The 26,788-nt window shown below is 41.5% G+C and overlaps 1 protein-coding gene across 6 annotated transcripts in view; it reads left to right on the top strand.

Annotated features, from left to right (window-relative positions):
- The window catches only part of RERE (arginine-glutamic acid dipeptide repeats), a 424,113-nt gene that overhangs the window by 101,406 nt on the left and 295,919 nt on the right, over window positions 1-26,788 (top strand). The window contains exons 1-2 of one of the 6 annotated variants that reach the window (XM_043573704.1): window positions 18,807-19,175; window positions 19,801-19,896. The exons of 2 other annotated variants lie outside the window; for them this stretch is intronic. The gene's annotated coding sequence lies outside the window, so the exon portion shown is untranslated. Of the gene's footprint in view, window positions 1-18,799; window positions 19,176-19,800; window positions 19,897-26,788 lie in introns of those variants that run through there. 3 more of the 6 variants (XM_043573705.1, XM_043573703.1, XM_043573702.1) reach the window with 3 other exon arrangements.

Below are 26,788 nucleotides of genomic sequence, written 5' to 3'. Positions count from 1 at the left end.
GGGAAAAAAGTAAATTTTAGCATGTCTTCCATTTGCTAAATTTCTTATCTAGTAAAGTACTTCCTACAGTTGTAGGAGGTTTTCTGTTTCGTTTTAAACCGCTCGATTGTAGTAAAAACTACTGTGTACCAAATCGTGGGCAAATGTATGCAAACACTGGACATTTGCATTTTTGGCGGAACCATGTCCCTGAAGGTAGAAAGTATGAGACAGTTTTTTGATTTTCATGCTGAATTGTGGAATTTATTTCCCTTTCACTCACTCTCAAGAAGAGTAGGTAGATTAGCAGTTCTTTTCCTCCGTCATAGTAGGGTGGTAGGATGACCAATTGGTCCCTGGGACTTCCCCGGTTTTAAAACGGGAAGGCCCTGTGGCTTGACTGGAGCCCTCTCAGTCCCGGGAAGCTGGGACAGGTGGTCACCTTAGGCGGTAGAGTTGGGAACAATGTGAGTGTTTGAATTTATCGTATAGTCTCTTATCTTTGGGCCTTTGCCCCTGCGACTCCCTCTTCCTAGACTGTACGGTTTGGCTGATTGCTTCTCATTCTTTCCTGTCTCTATTAATTGTTCCGGAGGCTTTTAAACTAGGTCAGGTTGCCTGCCTCTAAGTACCAGACTCGCCCCAGCGTAACACTGATCGCTCTGGGCTTTGATTGCTTGTTTAATTAGGAAGCTGGTGCTGGATGGGGCAGCGGTGTGCGCCCACGGTCGCCCATTAGAGTCACCTGAGGAACTTGATAAGTTTCAGAAGCGCTCCGCAGCTTTGGGCAGCCAAGATCGAGGCTGACTGGATTAGGAAGGATGAGACGTGAACCCGAGAGCCAGAGAGATACGTACACGTTCAAATTCTGGTTCCACTACTTGGGTTTGTTCAACAGCCGTTTGCGGAGCATAGTGAGCCTCGCTGAGTGCTAGGGCTCTGGAGGGAGAATAGGAGTGGGGCGCGGTTCTCCTGGTGCCTGCACTTTGGAGCCTCCCACGGCAGCATTTCTGCCTCTTCCTCAGTCGTCCACTGCACGGCCTGTGCTTGTGCCGTACGTACTGTGGCCTGACGTTAAACAGTTTAGAATAAAATATTTTAAAGTTCCTAACTTTTTGCACTTAAACACATTTGCTTCAGGGGCGCCTGGATGGCTCAGTCGGCTGAGCATCTTTGGCTCAGGTCGTGATCTCACGGTTCCAGAGTTCAGACCCTGCATCAGGCTCTCTTGCTGTCGTTGCTGAGCCTGCTTCAAATCCTTGGATCCTCTGTCTGCCTCTCTCTGCCCCTTCCCTGATAGCACTCTCTTTCTCTCAAAAATAAATATTAAAAAAACCCCACATTTGCTCTCAAATAAAATTTTATATCACTACTAAAATTAAAAAGCCTGTGTCACTTGTTATATGTAGAAGGTGACTGAAAAATAAACGCGATAGAAGCAAAAACAAACTTTACAAATTACATTTACAGGAGTACCTGGCTGACTCAGTTGGAAGAACATGTGACTCTTGATCTCAGGGTTGTGAGTTCGAGCCCCACGTTGGGTTTAGAGATTACTTTAAAAAACTAACATTTACAGAAAAACATGTTTATAAAAATAAGTCACTCAGTGTGAGAAACAGAGCTATTTATGAGCATTAGTAGTAGGTGACCATCCAGCTCCATGTATGGCTATGGAAACAGAGATGAGGGTTTTGCATTAATACAATGATTCAGTTTTCTTTTTAATTTTTAAATTATTTATTTATTTTGAGAGAGAGAGAGCGAGCGAGCAAGCGAGCGAGCATGAATTGGGAAGGGGCAGAGAGAGGGGGAGACACAGAATCTTAAGGAGGCTCCAGGCTCCGAGTTGTCAGCACAGAGCCTGACGTGGGGCTTTTGAACCCACAAACCATGGGATCGTGACCTGAGCTGAAGTTGGACACTTAACCAACTGAACCACTCAGGCGTCCCACAATGATTCAGTTTTGAGTTTTGATATTAATTAGCACTGAGCCATTTCATATGTTTAAGCAGTCAGGGAGGACAACATATTTGTTAGTATATAATTAAAATTTTAATAGAGGCCAGCAGCTCTTCCAGCAGAGAGAGAACAGATATGGGACCAAGTCACCATATCCTGTGGGCCCGGATCAGGTGCCTCTTTTCCTACCAGACTGGTTTTAAGAAACTCCAGGCCCCCTTCCAGTTCAACCATCCCATATCCAAGGATCTTCTGTAGGGCCTGCAGAGAAGCCCCAGGGACACAACAGCCTGTGTTGAGGCACTTAGGGATGCACATCTTCTGCACTGTTCCTAGCTGTCATGACAATATGGTGATAACCATCGAAGCTGTGACAGCACAGGGCAGTGAGCTTCAAAGAAGGGGGTTTCTTCTCCAAAAAACAAGATGTGCAGGATGATCCATTGGGGTGCAAGAGAAACACGAAAACTCCTGTATTTTGAAGTTTCTTTTTTTTTTTTTAATTTTTTTTTTCAACGTTTATTTTTGGGACAGAGAGAGACAGAGCATGAACGGGGGAGGGGCAGAGAGAGAGGGAGACACAGAATCGGAAACAGGCTCCAGGCTCCGAGCCATCAGCCCAGAGCCTGACGCGGGGCTCGAACTCACGGACCGCGAGATCGTGACCTGAGCTGAAGTCAGAAGCTCAACCGACTGCGCCACCCAGGCGCCCCTATTTTGAAGTTTTAGTGCCTCGTTATTTTTCATGTACAAACATACATATTTGGGGATGTATCCTTGTCTATCCTTGGAGTTGGAGTTACAGTCATAAGGGCCTATGAGACCCTCTCTGACCTCTGACCTTGTAACTTGCGTCTCCCACCCCTCTCATTTGCAGCTCCTCTGGCCTTTTTTGCTGTTCCTGAAAGGCTGCTGAACCACTCGCCTTTACTCTGTGCATCCCTCTGCCTGAAATGCCCTTTTCTAGAGATCCACTTTACGCTCTTGGCTAACTTCCTCACCTGTTTAAGGGGTTTGCCCCAATGTCATTTCGCCATGAGTCCTTACGAGGACCGCCCCATTTAATACTGTGGCTGGTGCTCTACGCGTGGCACACTCTTATTCCTCCTTGTCTCGACACTCAGCTTTTTATTTTTTCTTGGCACTTACTGCCTTGGGTGTACGTTCGTATATGTCTGCCGGTTATTGTTTGTTTCCACTCGCAGAATGCACGATCCCTGAGGCCACTTCATTCACAGATGTGTTCCGAATGTTCATTAGAACAGTGCCTTGTCGGTACATTTTGGTTGAATGCAGATCGCATCTGACACATAGTAGGTTTAGTGGGCCTCTTTAATGGGTGAATACATAATTTAGGAAAACTGGAAATATAAAAATGAATAAAACATGGTTTGTGCACTGAAGTAGCTCCATGTTAGCAGTGAGACCAATATATAAGAAAATAATTTTAAATCTGTGAGAATTGCCGCAGTAGAATTCGGTGGGAGGGTAGAGAGGTGGCATGGAGCGGAGTGCCATTAACTCTGGGGGTGGAGGCACTTCAGAATCAGTGCATCTGAAAGGGAGGAGGCTAAATGAAAAAGCTTAAATGTGTAGAAACCTGCACAAACCTGGAACTCGTTTATCTAGCATGTATGTAGGAAATGAGGAAGATTTATAAAACCAACATTAATTACTATTTTACTTTTTATTTTTAGAGAATTAGGTTAATATTAGTCTGCTCTTGGAGAAAGATCTTTTGGGAATTTTCAAATGCAGTTTTTTCCCTGGGCAAGCTATTAACCAGAAAGGAAAGTGCTTTTCCATCCACATTCACCAGTCCCCCCTTCCCTTCCTCCAGTTGCACCCTGAACTTTCCATGCCTCAGGCTAGACTGGGTTATCTTCAACTAACTGATCCATCTGTGAGTATTTATTTGTTAAAAACTCACTGTGTACTTAGCACTATAAATAGAAAAAAGGGTAACATCTCTGTATGAAAATAGGTAGGGGTGGAGATTGCTTATTGGAAATACAATGATCTGATTAAAAAAAAAAAAACACCCTTATTGCTTGGCCAATTAAATGTGTTCCTGCAAAAAAAAAAAAAAAAAAAAAAGTAAACCTTTAAATAGGTTATTTCTAGTGTTTTGAAAAATGTGAGTTTTTGGGGCTCCCGGCGTGGCTCAGTCTGTTAAGCATCTGACTCTTGGATTTCTGCTCAGGTCATGATCTCACGGTTTGTGAGATTGAGCCCTGCTTTGTGCTCTGTGCTGACAACATGGAGTCTGCTTGGGATTCTTTCCCTCTCTCTGTCTCTCCCTCTCTCGAGCTCTGTCCTCTCTCTGTCTCTGAAAATAAATGAATAAATGTTAAGAAAAAAGTGAGTTTTTAATCCATTATTTGTAGATAAGCCTACTTTTACTAGATCAGAGAATAGAAATGAGGCAACTTAAGTGAATGCAGTACTTGGGATTTTTTGTACAGAAACTCCTTTTTAAAAAATTTTTTATTTTTTTATTTGTTAGTTTTTTCAGTGTTTATTCTTGAGAGAGAGACAGACAGACAGACAGACAGAGAGACAGAACATGAGCCAGGGAGGGGCAGAGTGAGAGAGGGACACAGAATCTGAAACAGGCTCCAAGCTCTGAGCTGTCAGCATAGAGCCCCATGCGGGGCTCAAACTCACAAGCCGTGAGATCATGACCTGAGCCGAAGTCGGATGCTCAATTGGTTGAGCCACCTGGGCGTCCCAGAAACCCCTTCTTTGATAGACACACTATCTTTCCTGTAACTTGAATTAAACAGCATATTTCCATCATTTGTTTTCTACATTTATGTTATGTAAATCAGTGTTTTTCAATACGTTTACTAGTTTTGCTTTGGTAAATATATAGTAGGGTACCTGTTGGAAATCTGTCTGTCTTCCCTTCCCACCTCCCCGTTCCTTTTATCTCTAATACACCTTGGGCCTCTTTAGATTTTTAATAGTACTTTAAGGACATAAATTGAGGACAAAAATAATCTTTCCGTGATGGACCACTTCATCAAAATCTTTGGCCAGAATGCTTGGGCTATATAGAGTATTTTGACAAACGTGGCCACTGTGTGTCCCTACTGCACTCTTTTCTATGGGGATGGCAGTGCAGGGGAGAGAGGAGGCAAGGGGCTGGCAGCTGAGACAGCTCCTGCCTGTTGTGAGAGATACTGTGCTTCCCTGACCCAGCTAGGCGTCTGTCCAGACACCCTCCTCCTCTGTGCATGTAAATGATGCAGCGGTGGCAGTAATAAGGATGAAAAGCAAAATGTTGACCCCCTTGTCCAGGGATGTGGTTTGTAAGCAATGAATTGCTAACCTCACTGACAGGGCGGTTTGGGCTCAGGCTGACTGTTTTAACCAGGTTCTTACAGTGAGTCCACGATGGAGTCCATGATCACAGTGTTAATAATTCCCAGTGCTCATTGCGGGCTCAGCACTCCACATGGGGCTTGTCTTCAATCATTTCATGTCATCATTGTGATGACCTTATGCAGTGGGCACTATTTTTTTTTTTTCAGATTCATTTTTTAAAAATTTAAATCCAAGTTAGTTAACATAGAGTGTAAGAATGATTTCCGGAATAGAATTTAGTGATTCATCACTTACATATAACACCCAGGGTTCATCCCAGCAAGTGTCCTCCTTGATGCCCCTCGCTCATTTAGCCCATCCCCCCACCAGCACCGCTCCAGCAGCCCTCAGTTCTCTGTATTTAAGTCTTTTATAGTTGGTCTCAGTAGGACTATTATTTTTTATTTATTTTTTAATGTTTGTTTATTTTTGAGAGACAGAGCGCGAACAGGGAAGGGGCAGAGAGAGAGGGAGACACAAAATCCAAAGCAGGCTCCGAGCTGTCAGCACAGAACCTGACACAGGGCTTGAACCCAGGAACCACGAGATCATGCCCCGAGCCAAAGTGGGACGCCTAACTGAGCCACCTAGGTGCCCCTCAGTAGGTACTGCTGTTAATCACATTTTCCAGATGAGCATGTGGTGGCTTCCCAAGGTTACTCTGTTAATAAATCCAGAACAGAGACAACCCTGGCCATCTGACTTCAGAGCTGGTGCCCCAAGGATGCGGAAGCTAGGGGCTCGGGATGAATTGGTGCTGGCTGCTCTTGGAACAGCACCAGGTGAGGACAGTATCACTCAGCACGTAAAATCACCTGGAAAAACACACCGGCCTAATCTCTACCATTGGTGAAATGAAACAGTTTTATTCCCAGAACTGAAAAAAAAAAAATCTCAGCTGACTGGTGCCTTGTCAGAAGTCAGAGGTTATTGGCCTGCACCATTGCTCTGGTCTCCTGAGCTGTGGGACATTTCTGCTTTTCTTGTCCAGTTTGCTTGATTGTCTTAATTTTGACGCTCTTCAGGGTGGACTAGAGACCTCAGCTACGGGGTCTCTGCCTCAGCTACGGGGACCAGAGACCTCAGTGGGGAGACCACAGTCTCATCTGACCCATTTCTCAAGAAAATTTATTAAGTTCTAGAAATCTAACAGCTTCAGAATTTGTAATTCTAGGAATTCATTGAAAGGCCCAATGTTCTATAAAGTAAATTGACTGTTCTCTTTCTTTCGTGTGTCGTACCTGCTGTTTTTCTTACTGTCACACACACTCTCTGAGGAGAGAAATGGAGGCCGTAACAATGATAACCTTTGGTAAAACAGAGGTTTCTAACTTGAACTGACACGTACTTAAGGTCTTGTGTGTTAGCCACTCTTAACGAATGCGTTTACTGTTGAAGCTGGGAATACAGACTTGGATTATAGTTTAGCAGATTTCTTGTAGTGCTCTAAAAATGGATTATTTTTAGTTTAAAGTTTTGCTGCAAGCCCTTTCCCACCACTCAATTGACTCTTCAGTCACCACTTGCAGCCCACATGTCAGCATTCCCACGGACGCTAAACACACACAATATAGTCGACACAATGGTGGGTTCTCTGGGAATTACTGGACTCTTTTTCTGTCACTTTTAATGCTGGACGTGGGATCCATTCTGGTTTCCTTCCAGTTCTCTAATGGAGATCTAGGGGGTGTATGTCTGCCTTCTTTCAAAGTTTATCCCTAACAGCTCTTGGTGGTCATTGTAAAACATCCATCTGAAACCTAACAGATTGAGAATGGAATAGATGTCCTAGTATTTGGTTTGCTGCTGCCTGATGATACTTTTGTTTGAGTCACTGAATACTTTCAAAGCATAACCTTTAGAAGTGTGTTCCCACATCTTACTTTGCCACTTGGCACATTTTGTTCTAACAAACCAGAAGCAAATTTTTGTTTCATGAGAAACTCCTTGCCAAACTTTAATTTAGGTCTTCTTAGAGGATTATTAATGAACCTGTGCAGTGGATGTGGACACTCTGTTGACAAAACAATGGCATTAAGATTCCGCAGTGTGTGTTCTCAAAGACCAGGTGTGGCTTTTGGGAGATATTGAAAACCGCCACTGTTGTTAACCAAAGGATAAGCTTGTGATGCTTCTGCCTCTAACTAGTATTTGCAGCGTCCTCGATTTTCTATTTTATCCGTCTTATTCTCTTTTTAAAAAAGCATTTGGCTGGTTATGGAGTATAACTTTGAATAAATCAATGGGTAAAATGCCAAACATTGTTTAAACAATCATGTTCAGTTCTTTGAAGCTAGATAATATATCTGTACTTTTGCTTTCATAGCATTTTTAAAAAGCAGTTACTTCAGTGTTTCTCATTTGTGAATACTAAAGTTTTTGTGATTGAATTTGGTTGTTATATCATTTATTTTTTTATTTCTTATGATGGTTTTCCTTCCTTTTTCCTCTTTAAAAAATTGAGATTATTATTATGGAATGTCTAAATTTCAAGAGTCTTTTGCTAGCAGGTAGCAAAATGTAGTACAACTTTCTCTGTGAAGAAAAAGAGATTTCAGCTCTGATGCCTGTGTCTTCAAATGATTGCCGGTTCCTTTGGTTAGATTTTCTTTCTTTCTTTTTTTTTAATTTGAAGTTCTGAAATTTACAACTCAGTTCACCAGGTGATCAAAAGCACACCAGAAAATGCTAATGGTGTGTGTCAGTAAATTTTTCAAAAGAAGTAGTTAAATTCTTTCAGCAGTATTGTTAACATTCACTTTAATTTTATCTAGGGTAATGTAAGTATATGGACTTAAAGAATCAAATGTGTTACAAGATTTATTTTTTCATAAAAATTTTTTTTAAGTTTATTTTGAGAGAGAGAGAGAGCGAGAGAGTGTGCTAGCAGGGGAGGGGCAGAGAGAGAGAGGGAGAGAGAGAATCCCAAGCAGGCTCTGTGTTGTCAGTGCAGAGCCCATCGAGGGGCTCCATCCCATGAACCTTGAGAACATAACCTGAGCCAAAACCAAGAGTCAGACACTGAGCCATCCAGGTGTCCCTTGTATTCATATTTTAAAGTACATATCTAGACATGATTTTCTGAGGAGTGCTTTTTAGAATTCAAATGGATTTTATTTTATTTTATTTTTTATTTTAGAGCAAGAGAGAGAGAGAGAGAGAGAGAGCTAGCGGTGGGGGGGGGGGGGCGTGGGGAGAGAAAGAGAGAGAAAGAGAATATCTTAAGTGGGTTTTGTGCTCAGCGCAGAGGCTGTTGCAGGGCTCAATCCCAAGACCCTGGGGTCATGATGCAAGCCGAAATCAAGAATCAGATGCTCAACTGACTGAGCCACCCAGCCACCCCTTGAATCCAAATGGATTTTAAATTGATAAGATACATATTATAATATTTGGATATTTTGCCTTAAATTTTTCATAATATAATATTTAATTCCATATAAATTGGAGTCCACAAATGATAAAGCATTTCTTTTTGGTTACCTGTTTAAACAAAGGATACATAAAGAATAGAATCATGAAATTGGATTTTTTGAAATAAAATATCTTTCAGGTTGGATATGTTATGAATTTCTTTTGCACTCTAATAGAATTTTAAAGATAACTCCTTTTTAAAAGCAGAAATCGGGGCGCCTGGGTGGCCCAGTCGGTTGGGCGTCCAACTTCGGCTCAGGTCATGATCTTGCGGTCCGTGAGTTCAAGCCCTGCGTCGGGCTCTGTGCTGACAGCTCAGAGCCTGGAGCCTGTTTCAGATTCTGTGTCTCCCTCTCTCTCTGCCCCTCCCCTGTTCATGTTCTGTCTCTCTCTGTCTCAAAAATAAACGTTAAAAAAAAATTTAAAAAATAAAATAAAAGCAGAAATCAACCATTTTGTCAGAGATTAAAAACTTTTTAAATTAATCCGCATTGGTGTGATTTCTTAACAAAACTTGCCATTATAATGTTTGGTTTCTATTTAGTGTCATGAATGAGGTGATCAATAGAAAAAATATATAAAAATGTCAAGTATCAATCTTAATCCAGCTGCTAATAGTTGCTATGTAGCTGTTTTAGCACTGGTTACTATGGTTTTTCTTTAGCCTTTATAAATTATCACAAAAGATGAACTGTTCCTCCTACTGCACTCACTGAATTAGCTCTTCTTTAATGTTGAAGGATAGCTAGGAAGATTTATGGTTCAGACTTCATAACAAGTCTTATTTTAGGATAATGTGCTTTTCTAGTTTGTTTAGGCACCTTTTTGGCCTTTTCCCCAGGAACATTAATCCTTGGCTGGAAAGAATAAACTCTGGTCCTCCATAACACCTGACTGCAAACTGCAACCATAAAGCCTTAGACTCTTAAAACAAACATTTTCAACCTTATAGCACCGACTTCCTGTTTTTAAAGCTTTTCTGACCTTCCTGAGAAAAGACCAGTACAGCTATGGTTACATCCTGTGGTTATTATCATTAAAAAAAAAAAAAACACAAAACCAAAGAACTATTGAATTTTTCTAAAGCCCTTGAGTATAAAAGTGATTAATGCACCAAAAAATGTAAATAGCGTTGGACTCATGTCTGATCTTTGCTAGGCTTTCAATAAAAGATAATAGAACCAGGTCAGCTTTTAATGCGTCTCTGTTTGTTCAACGTCTGCTACAATTGGAATGTCAGGAAAATCTCACATTAAAAGGATCTGCCGTATTCTGGAGAGATTGTAAAAGAAGCATTTGGCAGTCATTTCCTTTCACTTGTGAGAAAGAACATGCTTTACATTATAATTGTTTAAGCATACCAGAGTCTGGTAGGGCTCTCATATTTTTCATTGTAGAGTTAGCTTGCTCTGCAGACTGGAGAGGATGATCAGTGTTTAGGTTTTATTGTTAGAATTAATCAAATGATGTAAACGTTAGAAGTTAGCCCATGTCTTCCTTTGTACTAAGTTGTGTTTCCCGTAGCCCAAATATTTGCTTTTTCAAGTCAGTTAAAATTAAACTTGAATAGATGTTCAGAATTTGTCTTCACAATAATCTCACTCACCTCTAACCCCCTTCCTCCAAGAGAGAAGAAACCACCCTGTGTTGTTTAGGTCAAACATTCTTGAGACTGATGGCTTTTGATCTTTGTCTTAGCCAATGTTTGAGTGGATATTTTGAACTAGATAGAGTCTTTTGACATTTTCTAGAGAGAAGTGATTGAGTTTTAGGCAGAAAAGTACTGGATTGTTAACACTACCGGTGATGTGGAAACTGGCAAATTGTACTCATTTAATGTTTTGAAACATTTAAATTCGTATTTTTTCCTAATGTAGATGTTTGAGACTTTATTTTAAAAGGAGTTTAGTTTATTGGGGGCACATTACCAGAAAAAACATACATCAGAATTTTTTTTTTTTTGAAGAAGGGCAAAGCAGTGTTTTGGATTTGTAATAATAATAATTATTATTTTTAAAGTTTATTCACTTACTTTGAGACAGAGAGAGAGAGAGAGTGCAGGGGAGAGGCAGAGAGAGACGGAGAGAGAGAATCCCAAGCAGGCTTTGCATTGTCAGCACGGAGCCAAATGCAGGGTTCCATCTTACTAACTGTGAGATCATGACCTGAGCTGAAACCAAGAGTTGGACGCTTAACCAGCTGAGCCACCCAGGCGCCCCCTGGATTTGTAATAATTATTTTAATTGCACAAATATATATCTGGTTGGTATTTTGAATTCTTGGTATAATGATTCCAGTTGGAGTTTTAGTTTTCTTAAGATTACTTCCAATAAACTTGCTTGGATATATCCCCACTGATTTTATCATATATTATCAGCTCAGAGTACATAAAGGGCCCTATTCAAAGCACCCTATCAAGGTTGTGAGTCCTTGAGCTGATTTCTTCCACAAAACTCTTTGTTTTCTTAATCTGTGATAATGAGAAATCTCTCTTCTTATCTAGGTTTCTGCCCTTCCGAAGTATTGCTTTATCGGAACATTATGATTTCATCTATACAATCTGAGATCACTAGTGTGTTTTAAAATAGAGATGAAAATGTCTGTGAGTGTTTTAAACATGTGCTGTCTTAGAAGTCTGTCTGTCTCCCAAGTTTCTTGAAGGCTTATTTCACACCCTTCATGCATTAGAGGGCTACGCTTGTCTGTTGACTCACTGTGTTGGAAGAGTCTGCTGGGAGCCCTACCTGGACCTGGTGCCCTCTGTTCTTATTCAAGCGGGATTGGGCGCTGCAAGCTTTGCCCGCCCTGCCCCCCACCCCCCGCCCCCCGCCCCCTGCCCCGTGAAGATGTTTTAATGATGTTGATAACGTTTGCACTTGATGAAGTAACTTATTTAAATACTTATTAGCAGTTTATCACTCAAATAGTTGTTTGGGACTATGGTAAGTGTAAAACAAAAAGGGAAGTTGTAATTAGCACCCAACCTTATTTAATGTTGTCCCTTTAATTTTGGAGAATGTGTTCTTTACAGTTTTACTAAAGTTTAGCTTCTTTTGATTTTTAGAATCTGATGTTATTTCTAGTTATTTTTTAAGAGCATATCACGTAGATTCAAACAGTACCTAGGTTGAAATTAACTCATAAGTTTGATTCTTTTTTTAAAGTTTTTATTTTATGGCAGTAAGAACACTTAACAAGAGATCTAACCTGTTTTTTTTTTTTAATGTTTATTTTTGAGAGAGAGAGAGAGAGAGAGAGAGAGTGAGAGTGAGAGACAGAGAAAGCATGCACAAGCAGGGGAAGGGCAGAGAGAGGGAGAAACTGAATCCGAAACAGGCTGCAGGCTCTGAGCTGTCAGCACAGAGCCAACGTGGAGCTCCAACTCATAAACCGTGAGATCATGACCTGAGCCAAAGTTGGATGCTTAACAGACTGAGCCATCCAGGTGCCCCTCATAAGTTTTATTCTTAAATGTAGAAGAGTAAATAAAGGTAAATGTAAGTAAACGTAAATGTAAGTAAATGTAAAAGATTCTGGCATTAAAGACATAAGAGCTCACTTTCCCCTAATAATTTGGAGTATTTGCCTAATTAATGCAAAATACGCTCCTGGTTCTCTGTGGATATAATTATCATCACCAACTTGATACAAGTTTTTATATATCTGTTTTTCAGCACTTTTATCTACAAAGAAACTATGTGAGTTGATCATGAAATGTTGGCTGAATAGAAAGTGATGTGATAAATAAATGGATAGGTAATTGGGTAGGAGAGTTATTTTAAAAATTCATATTAGTAAATACTGGACCTTGATTTGCATAAGACTTGCAAACTCTGGGTTAGATGATAGTTACCTATTATTTTTTTATTATCGCAGTTTTTTTTTTTAAGATTTTGGTTTTTAAAGCAGTCTCTACACCCAATGTAGTTGCACGCTTCACCGACCGAGCCATGTGCCCCAATAGTTACCTGTTATTAAAATAGTGTGTCATTCAGTAGTGCTAAAAACTGAGAAGTATTTTATGTTCAATGTACTAATTCTGATATCACATACATTTCAGAATATAAATCATAATTTCCTTTAAAAAAAAGAAAAAAGGGGGGGGCGCCTGGGTGGCTCAGTCGGTTAAGCGTCCGACTTTGGCTCAGGTCATGATCTCACAGTCCATGAGTTCGAGCCCCGCGTCGGGCTCTGTGCTGACAGCTCAGAGCCTGGAGCCTGCTTCAGATTCTGTGTCTCCCTCTCTCTCTGACTCTCCCTCATTCATGCTCTGTCTCTCTCTGTCTCAAAAATAAATAAACATTAAAAAAAATTAAAAAAAAAAAAAGAAAAAAGGGCATGCTATTAATGCTTAACCAGGGCAATGAGAGTACTTGTGAAGTAAGGATTTTGTTGGGAAACCAGGACTTGTGGGAAAGAACATTTTGATTTGGTTTAGTATGATTTGAAAGTGTGTGGTGGAACCCAGAGAGCATTTGAAATGTGGACCTGTTGCTAAGAAGCAAGCCCAGGGCTGGAAAAATAAAATTTTGCAGTCAGTAACACGAAAACAGCTTGAGAGTACATCTTTTCGCTCATGAGAGATGCCAGAGTGTGATTAAGAAGACGGTAGACATTGGGGCGCCGGGGTGGCTCAGTTGGTTAAGCATCTGACTCTTGATTTTGGCTTAGGTTGTGATCTCATGGTTCACGCGTTGGAGCCCCACATTTGGCTCCACGCTGGTAGTGTGGAGCCTGCTTGGGATTCTCTCTCTCTCTCTCTCTCTCTCTCTCTCTCTCTCTCTCTCTCTCTCTCTCTCTCCGTCCCTCCCTGTCTCTCTCTCTCTCTCTCCCTCTCCCTCTCCCTCTCCCTCTCCCTCTCCCTCTCCCTCCCTCCCTCCCTCTCTGCTCCTCCCCCACTCTCTCTCTCTGTATCAAAATAAATAAATAAACTTAAAAAATAAAAAGAAGAGGCTAGATATTAACTACCTATAGTTAGGAGGAGTCATGGAAAGAAATAGAGAATGGATAGAGAAAGATAGACCCGGGGAGTGCGTAATGTCAAACTCAAACCACCAGAAATGCCCGTATGGAAACGGCTGTTGTTGGGAAGAGTATCAATTGGTCCGGTTTTTTGGAGGGCAGGTTGGTTCATTCTCTTTAACTAAAAAGTGCATACTCGGGGCGCCTGTGTGGCCCAGTCAGTTGACTGACCATCAGACTCCGGCTCAGGGCGTGATCTCATGGTTGGTGGGTTCGAGCCCCACGTCAGGCTCGTGCTGACAGCTCAGAGCCTGGAGCCTGCTTCGGAGTTTGTGTCTCCCCCTCTCTCTGCCCCTTATCTGCTCGTGCCCTGTTTCTCTCTCCTCTCAAAAATAAACATTAAAACAAATAAAAATAATAAAAATTGCATACTTATTGAACTAGAGAGTTCTTCAGTATGGAAGTACTCACATATATGCAAAAAGATGCATATCGAAGTTTGTTGTAGCGATTAGGGACCTGTTAATTATGGCCCTCCCACACTGCGCAATTGTGTGCTGCTATAAAAGTGGTCTGCTGTAAAGTGAGAGAAGCAAGTTGCTATGTGGCATGGATGGTAGATTTCATTTTCATGAATTAAAAATAGAATGAACCCCAGACAAATAGATGTATGTGTTTTTAAGTATTTGTGTGTGTTTGTATCCATGTGTAGTAAAGGAGAGCCTCGCTTCAGCTTGTTGAATGGAATTGTTTGGATTTCCTGGAGGAACATGTATTACTCTAATAATTTAAAAACATTCAAAGGGGCGCCTGGGTGGCTCAGTCGGTTAAGTGTCCGACTTCAGCTCAGGTCACGATCTCGCGGCCCGTGAGTTCGAGCCCCGCGTCAGGCTCTGGGCTGATGGCTCAGAGCATGCAGCCTGCTTTGGATTCTGTGTCTCCCCCCCCCCCCCCCCCGCCCCTCCCCTGTTCATGCTCTGTCTCTCTCTGTCTCAAAAATAAATAAATGTAAAAAAAAAAAATTAAAAAAAAATAAAACATTCAAAAAAGCTTCAAAAAGAACTCTGTGTGTGTGTGTGTGTGTGTGTGTGTGTGTGTGTGTGTGTGTGTGTGTGTTTTAACTCTAAAGATTTTGTTAGGTGGTGCCACTTTGTGACTTGGAAAAGGAAAAGAAGGAGATGGTTTGCTTGAAATTATAACTTTATATTCTGTACAGTAATACAAACCTACCTGTCCTAGGACACTCTGCAAACAAAACTAACCATACTCAACTAACCCTTGAGTCACTCAGTGTTTGCTTGATTGACTTTTTTTTTTTTTTGACATTTTGACATTGGGGTGAGCTAAATTATTTGATGTGAATGATATTACTAGATAATGCTGTAGAAACGCATGTTGACTTGATAGAATCTAGGCAGATCTCATAGTTTTTGTTAGATGAATGTTACCTTTAAACTTTCATGTAAAAATTGCAGTCTCCGTCTCCTTTTGGTGGTCTTGGGGAGTGGTCCCAAACCACTTTCTTTAGAAGAGGTGGCCCAGAGTCTTGGTGGCTGTGACAGAAACAGAGTGGCAGAAAGAGTAAATGCAGTATAGTTGTTGGAAGTTTAGGGTCAGGAGTAGCCTGGGCCCTGTTCAGCTGGTGCCAAGGTCATACTTTACATTTCCCCTGTGTACCGTCCCGGTCATGGCTTTAATGTTAGTTTAACTAGACTTTCTATTTAATTATAACTGTTAGGGTAAAGTCAGATGTCAGCTCACTTGGCTGCATGCTGAGGCCTGTAGAATATGGAGTGCTTTGCTTCTAACCACATCTGTTGTCTCCTCTCATTATCTGTTAATGGTACTCAACTTGACAGGGTTGTTTTGATAAATGCGGGGCGTTCTAAAACATGGAGCTGGAATTTACATGGAACGGAACTCCGGACAAAAGGAACAAAAAAAGAGAAGGCCAGGGCGAAATCCTGTGGGAACCAAGAAGGGCCGAGTGGAATGTTGAAAATAACAATGAGGATTAATTTGGAGATGAGGGTGGGGTATATCTAATATTTTTAATTCATCTCACACATTCTTTCTTGCACCTTTTCACGTGCTTCTATGCACAACTTGTGAGAAATTGTTATTCTTATTGTAGTAACTCCCATTTTTCATCTATAGATCTCCTAATTTATAAGAGGGTTTAAAATGAATACTTGTTTGAGGAGTTGGAGAGGGTGATTTTGTCACGTTCTGTCACTGACTGGCAGTCCTCAGGTCAAAAGAACTCCTAGGAAGGCTTTCAAGTCAGGGAAATAGAGGTCTTTTAGAGAGAGAAAAAAAAATGAAAAGAAAGAAAAGTTCAGCGTGAAAGAGAGGTGAGGATTATCTCGCTTGCCCCAGCAGAATTTTGCTTCTGCGTCAGAGAAGCATCGAAGACAAACCAGGGTACTGTGTGCTTTCACATTTTTACATTCTGTTTATGTTGCTCTCTGTATATGAGATTTAGTCATGTATCCAGCATACCCACTGCTGTTTGCCTCTTTCTTAAATGCCAGATAAGTAGAGAAAGAATTTGGCTTGAATAAATTAATGATGGCTTCTGTACCTCATTAACTCTTAAAAAAAAAAAAAGTGTACCTTTCATATAGCACCCTGGTTGGGGTCTCAATGTTTTTAATGAGTTACCTTGGACACAATTATTTATATCTCTCTATATAAAGCAGGGATCAAAATCTTCCTTTTACCAGACTTTCAAGGTTAATAAAAGAACTCCTATTTATTGTATAGATGCTACTTATCTGTGAGAGGCTTCTTTGAGCCAAGAACTATGCAGAGAATATGCAAAATGAGTCAAACAGGATTGTTGCTGTCAGTTCACTTATTCATCCCACAAATCTGTATGCTCAACACTCCCGTATTTGATAATGAGCAAACATGTAGAACTTTCTCTAATGGAACTTGCGGTCTAGAGGGGTCTGCGAACATTAATCAGAAAATCACACCAATGAATTAGAAACGGAGATGTGCTCTTCAGGAGAGGAACACGGTTCTCCGGGAACTTAGAACAAAGGAAGTTGACCTAGAGTAGGGCCTCAAGGGAAGCTTCTCTGGCCAAGTGATGTTTGACCTGAGGTTTGAAGGAGGAGTAGGCTTTAAACTGTGTGTCTGTGGTGGGGAGCAGGGAGACTCTCGTGCTCTACTGGGAAGAAGCAGTCATGGTGTGTGCTAGAAATCGTGGTGCCTTGGGGAATTTGAAAGACTGGCATAATGAGAGGTGGGGGACGGGGAGGGGATGCGACACAAGGGCAAGAATCCCTGACAGACTAGGTACAGTATGAATTCAGGTTGTTCTCACCAGCCCTTTACAGCTCGGTGTAACCCAACGGTTTTTTAAAGGGTCTACAGGAAAAACAACCCTCTCCAGGCCCTGTTTGTGTCTAGATCTAGCTGGTTAGAAAATTGGAAGTGGGTCTGAGTACAGGAGTGGCTTTTGTAGCTAGGCTTCAGGGTCGATTTCATGGCTGACATGTATGGAGTGTTCTCAGAGCACCTTGGTTATGAAGCAGATTTTCATCCGCAGCCCCTTCCCCCCCCTCCCCCCGATGGTCTCAGTGAGGAATGGAGGGTGTTTAGTGGGGCTTGTAGTAGAGCCCACGCTTGTGCTGTGTAGACCACCTCTGATTTGTATGATCACAGCCACCTTTCAGGGCAGTAGAGGCATCATGCTTCATCAGTTCTTGCTCTCAGTATGCGGACGGTGTTAGTGGTTCTAGATGCTGTTTCTGTCTCCTGTAGAATAACTTGATTTTTCTTTAAGAGAAATCAACAGAATGATGCTTACTTAAATAGCAAATGGGCATATCACTTTGGTTATCTGTGCCAGCAAGGCAGGACCCCCGGGTTCTCTCTATGCAGCCTCCTCTTGCCCCCTTTGAGAGACTTTGGTCGTACCATTTTGTCTGAATCTCTGACTATTGGTAAGAAGGTACCTAATAGTTCAGTGACTTTATTGGGCTTTGGAAAGTCAAATAACCTTTAGGAAGCTATTTCAGATTCCAGTGAAACTTGCCTGGAAGGCAAAAGGTATACTATTAAAGATACCCAAAGAGATCATTTTAAATTTTGAGCTTATAACTTGCAAATTTGGGTTGACAGTGAGTTTAATACTTGTAATACTTTAAATTCATATGCTGTGGGAACGTGTTTTTAAGAATTTGCTATGGACTGTCTTATTTGAGACAAAAATGGTCTTGACCATTAACTAGCATAAATGTAGTTTAATGTTAATAAATTTTAGAAGGAAGGTGTATGTTTACCAGATTATGAGTGGGGAGGAAACTAACTTGAAATTAACAGTGGGTAATTCTGTTTAGATGCACATAACAATGGAATTAATGAGGCATCTGGGGTGGGTTATACGTTTATTTAAGGCCACGTGGCCAAGAATATGCATTTGTTTTGCTTCCTTATTAGGTGGATTTCAGTCAAGCCTAATTGAAGAAATGCCTTGTCTAGCAGAGGGAACTTTGTTTTCTTGGTGAAAAAGGATTGGAGAGAAGAGAGTTTTAAACAAATGACTTAGAATTCCTAAAGCCTGTAAGGAAAATTGGGGTCAGAAATGTTGACACCAAACAATGCTTCTTTCTCCTGTGCATCTTTGAAACAAATGTTCTGCATGCCTATGATTGTAGGTTATTTCATCTGCATTTGTTAGACGTCAGAGGTGGTTGGCATTAATATTCCTGGCAGAAGCAGAGGCAGCTCTAGGATGTGTGAACTGCTGATCACTCACGGGGATGCGCTGCCTCTTTAATATCTTGCTTGCAGATGCATTTTCTAGCTGACCACGCTATTAAGAGCTGCCATCCATCACGCAGCCTCCCAGTTCCGGCTTTCGGGAGGGGCGGGGGACGAGCGGAGAAGGGAGGCTGGCCAAGCTAGGAAGGAGAGAAAATTGCAGTCGGTGGCTTTTGTGTGTGCGCGCGCCCGCGCCCGCGGCGGCGGCAGCAGCAGGCAAGGGTGCGCGCGGAGCAGTCCGGGATCCAGCTCGGGTTTTTCCTGCCGCCGCCGCCGCCGCTGCCTCCGCGGGGTGGCTGCTCTTTCTCTCCCGGCGTCTGGGTCACTGGCATGTGGCAGTGTTGGCCCAGCCGCCAGGGCTGAAGGATCGCGAGCCGGAGCAGCGGCCGCATCCCCCCAGCCGCGGGCGGGGCCCCGTGTGGCCACCTCCCGGAGCCACCAAGCTGGGGGGAAATGAGCCCGTGCCGCGCTGTCCTGAGACCGCCTGGGCCTCCTTTTGTTTAGCAAGTGCATTTCACGCCCCGAGTCCCTGCCCGCCCCGCCCCTGCCCGCGGGCCTGAGTTTGCGGGGGCCCTGCGCCGGAGGAGGACGAGGCCTGCGGGCTCAGCTCCTGCCGAGACCGGCCGCAGGCAAGTGGCCAGCTCCTCGTGCTGCAAGGGGGACGCGGGTCGCGGGCCAGGAAGTTGGGCAAGTGTGGGCACAGGGGCTCTCGGAGGTGGGTGTACCGAGAGTGTTGTAGCTAACCCTGCAAAGATGAACCACTCCGGTGTTAAGAATGATGATGGCTTTCCAGGAATCAGGAATCGGTATTTGCTGTGTCCCATGGCATTTTTGTTGGGCTTACTGGTTTTTTTAATCGCCGAAACTCTAGAGATCCCAATTAAATAAACCAATTGAGAAACACCGTTTAGGGCAGAGAAAACACTATTTTAAAAAGACGTGTCTGTGTGTGTATGTTTTTGTCTTTTCTGTGAGGAAAGTGTTATTGAAGATGAGCAAAGTGTTACCCAGTAGTCAGTGATGAGAAACTTGTGGAGTAATTTTCAGTGTAAAAATATAATGAATTTGATGGACCTGATTATAAATAATTTTGGGCTACATAAGTGACAAATACAATTTGTTTCTGGGACCAGAACACGAACGTTTTGCCAGACTAGCTAAAATGCAGAGATAGTTTTGAAAAAGATGGCTTTAAATGTAAATTGTTAAAATTGTTTCGGTTTGAGGAGCTGGCTTCCCGCCCCTTCCCCTTGTTTACTTGGCTCTCCTGGAAGCTCTGGGGAGACCTGCTTGACCACTTTCTGTTTGCTGAGACTTGTGTTACTTTGTCTTACTCTCAGTTTTTAGGCTTTCCTGGGGCACGTGTGCCTGCTCTCCTTGGGGCATTGTTTGGCCGGAGGCCTCCTCTCAGCCATACGGAAATTAAAAAAAAAATGGTATGTGAATTAACGTGGGGGGTCAACAGAAATTAATTTTTCCCTTTGAAATTGTGTTTGTGTGCTTTAAGATTGAGACCCTGAATTAACGTTTCAGGACAGAGTTTACAAAGTCCATAAAATTCTGTGCCAAAATTACTATATTGAGGTTTTCTTCTCTTCCTTCCTTCCTTCCTTCCTTCCTTCCTTCCTTCCTTCCTTCCTTCCTTCCTCCCTCCCTCCCTCCCTCCCTTCTTTCCTTCCCCCCCTTCCCCCCCTTCCCCTCCTTCCCCTCCTTCCCTTCCTCTGTATTTCTGGCTAGGAACTCCACATTTAAAGTAGACATGATTTGAAACCTTACAGATGGGAACAATATCCCATGTAAGCCTGTTGATCTGTGGGCAATTATTTCCAGATGCACAACCAAGTCCACATTTTTATGCATGTGTTAGATTTGAGCTCTAAGAGGCACTTGCCTTTCTGAATATTTACATTGCCTAATAAAATAACACAAGGCAGACATTTTAGAGACTTAACAGAAACTTCACAATAGTGTGGGAGCAGCAGTTAGAAGCTTGTATTTGTTTTTTTTCAACTCTGTAATTTAGTAGTGTTTAAAGTATTTTATAAAGATCTCTGGGACCAGTGAAAGGTGGTTTTCAGGCCAGAGCACTTGAGTGCTCATTGTACTCTGGCAGGCCCTGGCGCTTGGCAGGCGGCGCTTGAAATGTTATTTGATCTGGTTGCGTGATAGAATTGACTAAGGTTACACTTTTCCTTCCCCTGGCTGTTGAAGGCGATGCCTCAATGTAGTGTTCAGTGACTTATTTAAAGACTTAACCTACATTCATTCACTGTAGGAAGGGTTCCAGAAAGAGGCTATTTAAATTTTTGTCTTGTTTTTTTGTGGTTTTGTATTTATGAATTGAGGCGAGAGCTGACGTAATGTATGTACCACTTCCTTTGTGTATGTTTTTTTTTTTTTTTTTTTATAGCCAGTGTTCCTATAGGATACGTTCCAGTCCGCGTGGTTGTGATTATTTCTGAAATGCTTGAATGTATACATATTCCAGATTCAGGTAACTTCAGCTGTGTGCCAGTTCATTGTTTACATTGTGTATGGGGGAGGTGAAGAGTGTCACCCTGTCAGTAAGGGTCAGGGAATTGCCTGTGTATTATGCAGACTAGCTTTTCGTTTCAATTACTGCAACTGTGTACAGCTGTTAGGTCAGAAATCATTGGCCGCCCCTTCAGGGTGGTTTTATCTTACACTGGAGGTTTTATGGACTTGTCTGGCTGTGTTCCTTAATCCCTCTCCCATTGCCACTATGCTTGCTTTTAAGCAAATGATAGAACAAGACAGGCTTTTGTTTACTCATGAAATAGTTTACTTGTTGGAGATCTATTTTTGGTTTTGAGGAAATTGGTAAAACATGTAATTTATTAGTAGGTATGACATTTACTATTCTTTTCCAAGGTCAGAGGGTTTTGTTTGCGATTGTGTAGTCTGAGTAGCCAGTGGAACCATCCATTTTAAAATGACATAGGAAGCCAGTATTTGAAACTCTGTCTCTCTCTCTTTCTCCACCCCCCCCCCCCACCCACCCCTACCTGGTTTTTATTTGCTATTCTGGGGTTAGTTTGTAAAACAGTAATAACATGGCTAAACTGTTTCTCCCTGTCTCTTACCTCTTCTTACATTGTAACCAAAGGACTGAGAGAGCCATTGACTAACAGCAGCTTGGCCAAGGACTGGGTAATTAATAGAAGGGTTTAGAAATGTCTGTCCAGGGACACGTGTGACCACCTTTAAATTTTAAAATGAGTTTTTGGCTCCACATTATTGGTAATTATTTCAGATTGAGTAGCTTTGAGTGTTAGAATATAGGACTGTGACAAAGCCAGCCTTTTCTGGTCATAAAATAGATTTCGATGTGCATGACACATTTTTTTTTCTCAGTAGTCTGGTCTCCTTACTGTCTGCCTCTGTCTTGAGGAAATACTCACCATCACAGACTTCTAAGACTGTTCCCTGTGTTTCTTAAAAAGGAGCAAAAGCCACAAACAAAATGGACTGAAATCTGTTTATACATAGAGGCTTTTCCAGAGCCCCAGTTACTGATAGTGGACTGCTGGAGCTGGGGAAGGGAGGTTGGCGTCGGCGGAAGTATTTTTTAACCCTTTGGAGAAATAGGTCCTTCTCAAAATTACCCGGAATGAGGAAAGAGAGTGCAGCATTTTCTAAAAAATATGCTAATTTCAGTTAGCCTATCTAGAAAATGTTTTCTTTAATTAAAAGAAATGAAAACATTTAGATTGACAACAGCAACTGCCGAATCCAGGGAAAAATGGAAGTGTCCTAGATCTAAACAAGTTATTTCAAAAGTTCATTCGTAAATTCATTTTTTTTAGACCATATTTTTTTTAAATTTTTTTTCAATGTTTTTTATTTATTTTTGGGACAGAGAGAGACAGAGCATGAACGGGGGAGGGGCAGAGAGAGAGGGAGACACAGAATCGGAAACAGGCTCCAGGCTCCGAGCCATCAGCCCAGAGCCCGACGCGGGGCTCGAACTCACGGACCGCGAGATCGTGACCTGGCTGATGTCGGACGCTCAACCGACTGCGCCACCCAGGCGCCCCTAGACCATATTTTTTGAATCCAAATTTATTAATGGTGATTAGGGTCATAGAAGTGCCCTCCAAAATCTGTTCAAAAATCCTTGATATAGTTGATATATATTTGTAATGGAAATAAAACAATAATGTTGGCATTTAATTAGCAGAAAAAGCGTAGTTGTACTCAATGTTTAATGTTATACGTGGAGCTCTGCTGGTCTGATGAATCAATTTTTTAAGTACAGCTTGGTGGTTAATAGCTGGGCTGCCTGAGTTCAGTTCCTAGCTTTACTGCTTACTCACTGTGAGACTTATATGTTACTTAGCCTCTTTGTGACCAGGAGGAAAATGATCAGTCTATTTCAGAGGGTTGTGCAAAATTCTTAGGAATATGCCTGGCACATGATAACAGCTAATAATTAATATAGTGAGCACTAATTCTGCTCTAGGTACTGTTTTAGTTGCTAAACAAAAAAGAACGAAGCCCCTTAGAGCACTTACATTCCAATGGAGGAAGACAATACAAATTAAAGGGAACATGAGGATTCCGTGCAAAGATAGAACTTTTGGTCATGGTAGTGATTTTTAGAAGCTGAATATGGGAAGTTTAACATCACCCTTTAAAGCACCAGTTTTCTTTCTTGATAAAATGTGTCTCATACAACTAGATGGTGTTATTAGCTTGCAGGGGGAATAAAGGCAGAACAGACTTTTTTTGGTAAAGAAAAAAAAATGGGACAGCAAAAACTTTAAAGATTGTGATTTGTCAGTTTAAGTGTTCAACAGTAGAAGAGGAATGTTGACTTATGCCCATTCATAAAAGGAAATATTATGCAACCATTAGTTGAGCATCCGACTCTTGATTTTGGCTCAGGTCATGACCCCAGGGTCCTGAGAGTGGAGCCTGCTTGAGATCTCTCTCTCTCTCTCTCTCTCTCTCTCTCTCTCTCTCTCTCCCTCCCTCCCTCCCTCCCTCCCTCCCTCTCTCCCCTCCTCTCCCTCTTTCCTTCTCTCTCCCTCCCTCCCCCTTTCCCTCTTTCTCCCTCTCTCTCCTTCTTCTTCTCCCGCCCCCTCCCCCACTTGCTCACTCTCTCTAAAATTAAAAAAACATCATCATGATATGAAGAAGCCTTAATGTAAATCCCTGTAGAAAGCCATAGAAGCCAAACTGTTTATGCATCGTGATTCCAAACTATGTGCACAGCCAAATATATTCACAGAGGTTAAGGAAAAAGGTTAGAAACAGATAGACCAAATGATAACAGTGCTAATCTTTAGATGATGGAATTATGAATAATAACTTCATTTCCTTAGTATTGTTCTGTCTTTGCATACATTATTTAATCTTCGCAGGTTTAAATTCCTCTTAGGTGTATACTAGGTAGCTGAAGTTGAGAGATTAAGCAGTTTGACCAAGGCCTCTCAGCTAGTGCGCGGGGAGGCCAGGATTCCAAGCCAAACCCTGACTCTATTCTTAATTTGACCAACTCTCATCCTACGAGAGGTTACTTTTGTAAAAGGGCCTCCCTGGCCCTCTCCCCCACAGATGTGGCTCACATGGCTTTGAGATGTATTTATGCAAACCAGAGAGCACTCACTGAATCTCACGTAGGAGCTAGTGCTGAGGTCATGCGTGTACGTATAGTTATTAGAAAAGAAAAGCCAACGTGCTGGCAAGAGGAAGAAATGGAAGAACAATTTGAGAGAAGGAGGTCTGAAAGGTACAGACGAAAAGCGCTTCTAAGTGGGTGGTGACGGGACACGGGCGTGTTCTAGGTCCTGGACTAGAGAATGAGAACCAAGAAAACTATGCAGGAGTCAGTGGAACCTTTGACAGTTTGGTGACAGCAGAATGCCCAGGAGGTAGAGAGGATGGCCAGTGTTGAAGTGAAACTAGTTTGCCTTTGCTCAGAAAATGTGGAGGCGTTTGGCAGTGAGAGAAGGAAGTGCCAGAAGGTGGCTGGAAGAGGCCGCAGGTTAATCACAGTCATTGGTTGATGTTTTAAAGAGGTTAATGGCAGTGGCTTTCTGTAGGTAGGATTTTATGATGATTAATATGACAGTTGTATTCAGGTTTGGGGACAAAATGAGGTAATGGATGTGAATCACTTTAGAAAGTAGAAAACATCTTAATTTCAGAGGATTAGTTAGAAGTACCTAGGAAGAGTTAAAAACTCTTTAAAGTATGGGAAATTCTTTACAAAATTTAAAGTATTTATGCCAGCAAAGATTTGAAATAATCACTTGGTTCCAAAGTTGAACAATTAGATCTGTTTCTCTTGTCTTGTTTTCCGTAAACTGAATGAGCTTTTGTAGTTGTGGTTTTAAAAAAAGGGTCAGTTTATATATGACTGAGCTTCAAAGGAACAAAATAGCGTGAATATACTGTGCATCTGAAAGATTGTTTAAGTCAAAAGCCTCCAGATGGTGTGTGCTGCTGTGTTCACAGCTGTATTTACTGCAAGCTCACCAGATTATCTACTAATAATTTAAAAATAGCTGGTTGGAAACAGTGGTATATTCAAGTCTCTGCTGGTTTGGAACCTCAGCAGCAGGAGTGACTTCACTTGTATGCCTTTTGTAAATGCCAGTTGAAATTACTTACTTCCTTTTGCTTTGCCTTCAGGATTTCTTATTTGGAGCAGCTTGTGTGTTGCATAAACAACCAGAGTGCTCATATACAGAGGCAGATAACCAGAATTAAAAAAGAATTTTTTTTAGTGTTTATTTAGTGTTTGAGAGAGAGAGCGTGAGGGGGGAAGGGCAGAGAGAGAGGGAGACACAGAATCCGAAGCAGGATCCAGGCTCCGAGCTGTCAGCACAGAGCCCAACACCGGGCTTGAACGCAGGAACAGCGAAATCATGACATGAGCCACGGTCGGACGCTTAACCTACCGAGCCACCCACGTGCCCCAACCAGAATTTTTTAATGTGATCTCTTAGGAGCCAGATTGGAGAACGGCTCTTGATTATCTTTAAAATATGTTTTTGTTGTTTTACTATCCTTCTGTCTTTTTAAATGTTTTTAAAGTGTTAAATAATATTGAGTTGATATCTTACACATATATAACGTTACATAGAGAACTTTCTGTATTTTTTGGAATTACCAACAAATACAACAACAACAAAAAAGCCCTTCAATACTCAAGTCTACTCCCCAGGATAAAGGCTTTTTTTTTTTTTTTTTTTTTTTTTTTTCCTCTTACAGAGATTTAGTAAATGTTCTTTTGGAAGGACATAAATTACTAAATCTTAAATTTTTTGACCATACATACTATTATTTATTTGCTTAGTAATGCATAAATTAAATGTAAAACAGAGGAAAATAGTTTGAATTTATCTAGGAATTTTAAATATGTGACAGGGCTGGTAAGAAAGGCATACACATTTATTTATTAATTGACTAAAACTTCATAGAAAAACATATCTAGTTTGAACCTTTTGAACAATTATTTTTCTAGTTTTGGTTTTAGATATTTCATTCTTTTGTCTTTTTGTGTGTGTGTGGATATTAAAAAAAATTTTTTTTAATGTTTTTTTATTTTTGAGAGAGAGAGACAGGGACAGAGAGCAAGCAGAGAAAAGGCAGAGAGAGAGGGAGACACAGAATCCAAAGCAGGCTCCAGGCTCTGCACTATCAGCACAGAGCCTGACATGGGGCTTGAATTCGTGAACTGTGAGATCGTGACCTGAGCTGAAGTCAGACGCTTAACTGACTGAGCCACCCAAGTGCCCCTGGATATTTTAATAATTAGGAAAGTTAGGTTGTGTATATATTCTTTCTTTTGTTTTTTAATTCCCCCCTTATTTATCCCTTCTTCTTTGATCATCTGCCCAGGCAGTCTCTTCTTTCATAGGCTGTGCTCTTTCTGCAGAACGTAATTCGCACACTGAATAGGTAAGGGAATACTCAGTCATGGGATGTTCACCTTTTTTGTTTTTTAAAAACATGTTAGATGTCCATGGAAAGAAGTATATAAATTAGTATTCACTCTCAAGTATGTCGGGGACAGAAGCAATTTACGTTTTGATCTTTGAATGGAAAGGAATACTAAAAAGTGCTGAACAAATGTCCAAAGCAGTTTGGCTTTTTTCGATAGTTATTTTCAGTTTTCTCAACAGGTTTGGGTTGATTGCATAAACATTTGTTACTGAATGAGTAATTTTATTGTATGTGATACATTAAAACATTAAAAGAATTAAAGCCGCTATTTAATAAATTCAATTAATAGACTTTATTTTTTAGAATAGTTTTAGTTTATGGGAGAATTGAGTGGAAAGTACAGCGAGTTCT

This window comes from Prionailurus bengalensis, chromosome C1, assembly GCF_016509475.1.
Source record: "Prionailurus bengalensis isolate Pbe53 chromosome C1, Fcat_Pben_1.1_paternal_pri, whole genome shotgun sequence".
NCBI classification, from domain to species: domain Eukaryota; kingdom Metazoa; phylum Chordata; class Mammalia; order Carnivora; family Felidae; genus Prionailurus; species Prionailurus bengalensis.
This window is presented reverse-complemented; position numbering and strand designations above follow the sequence as displayed.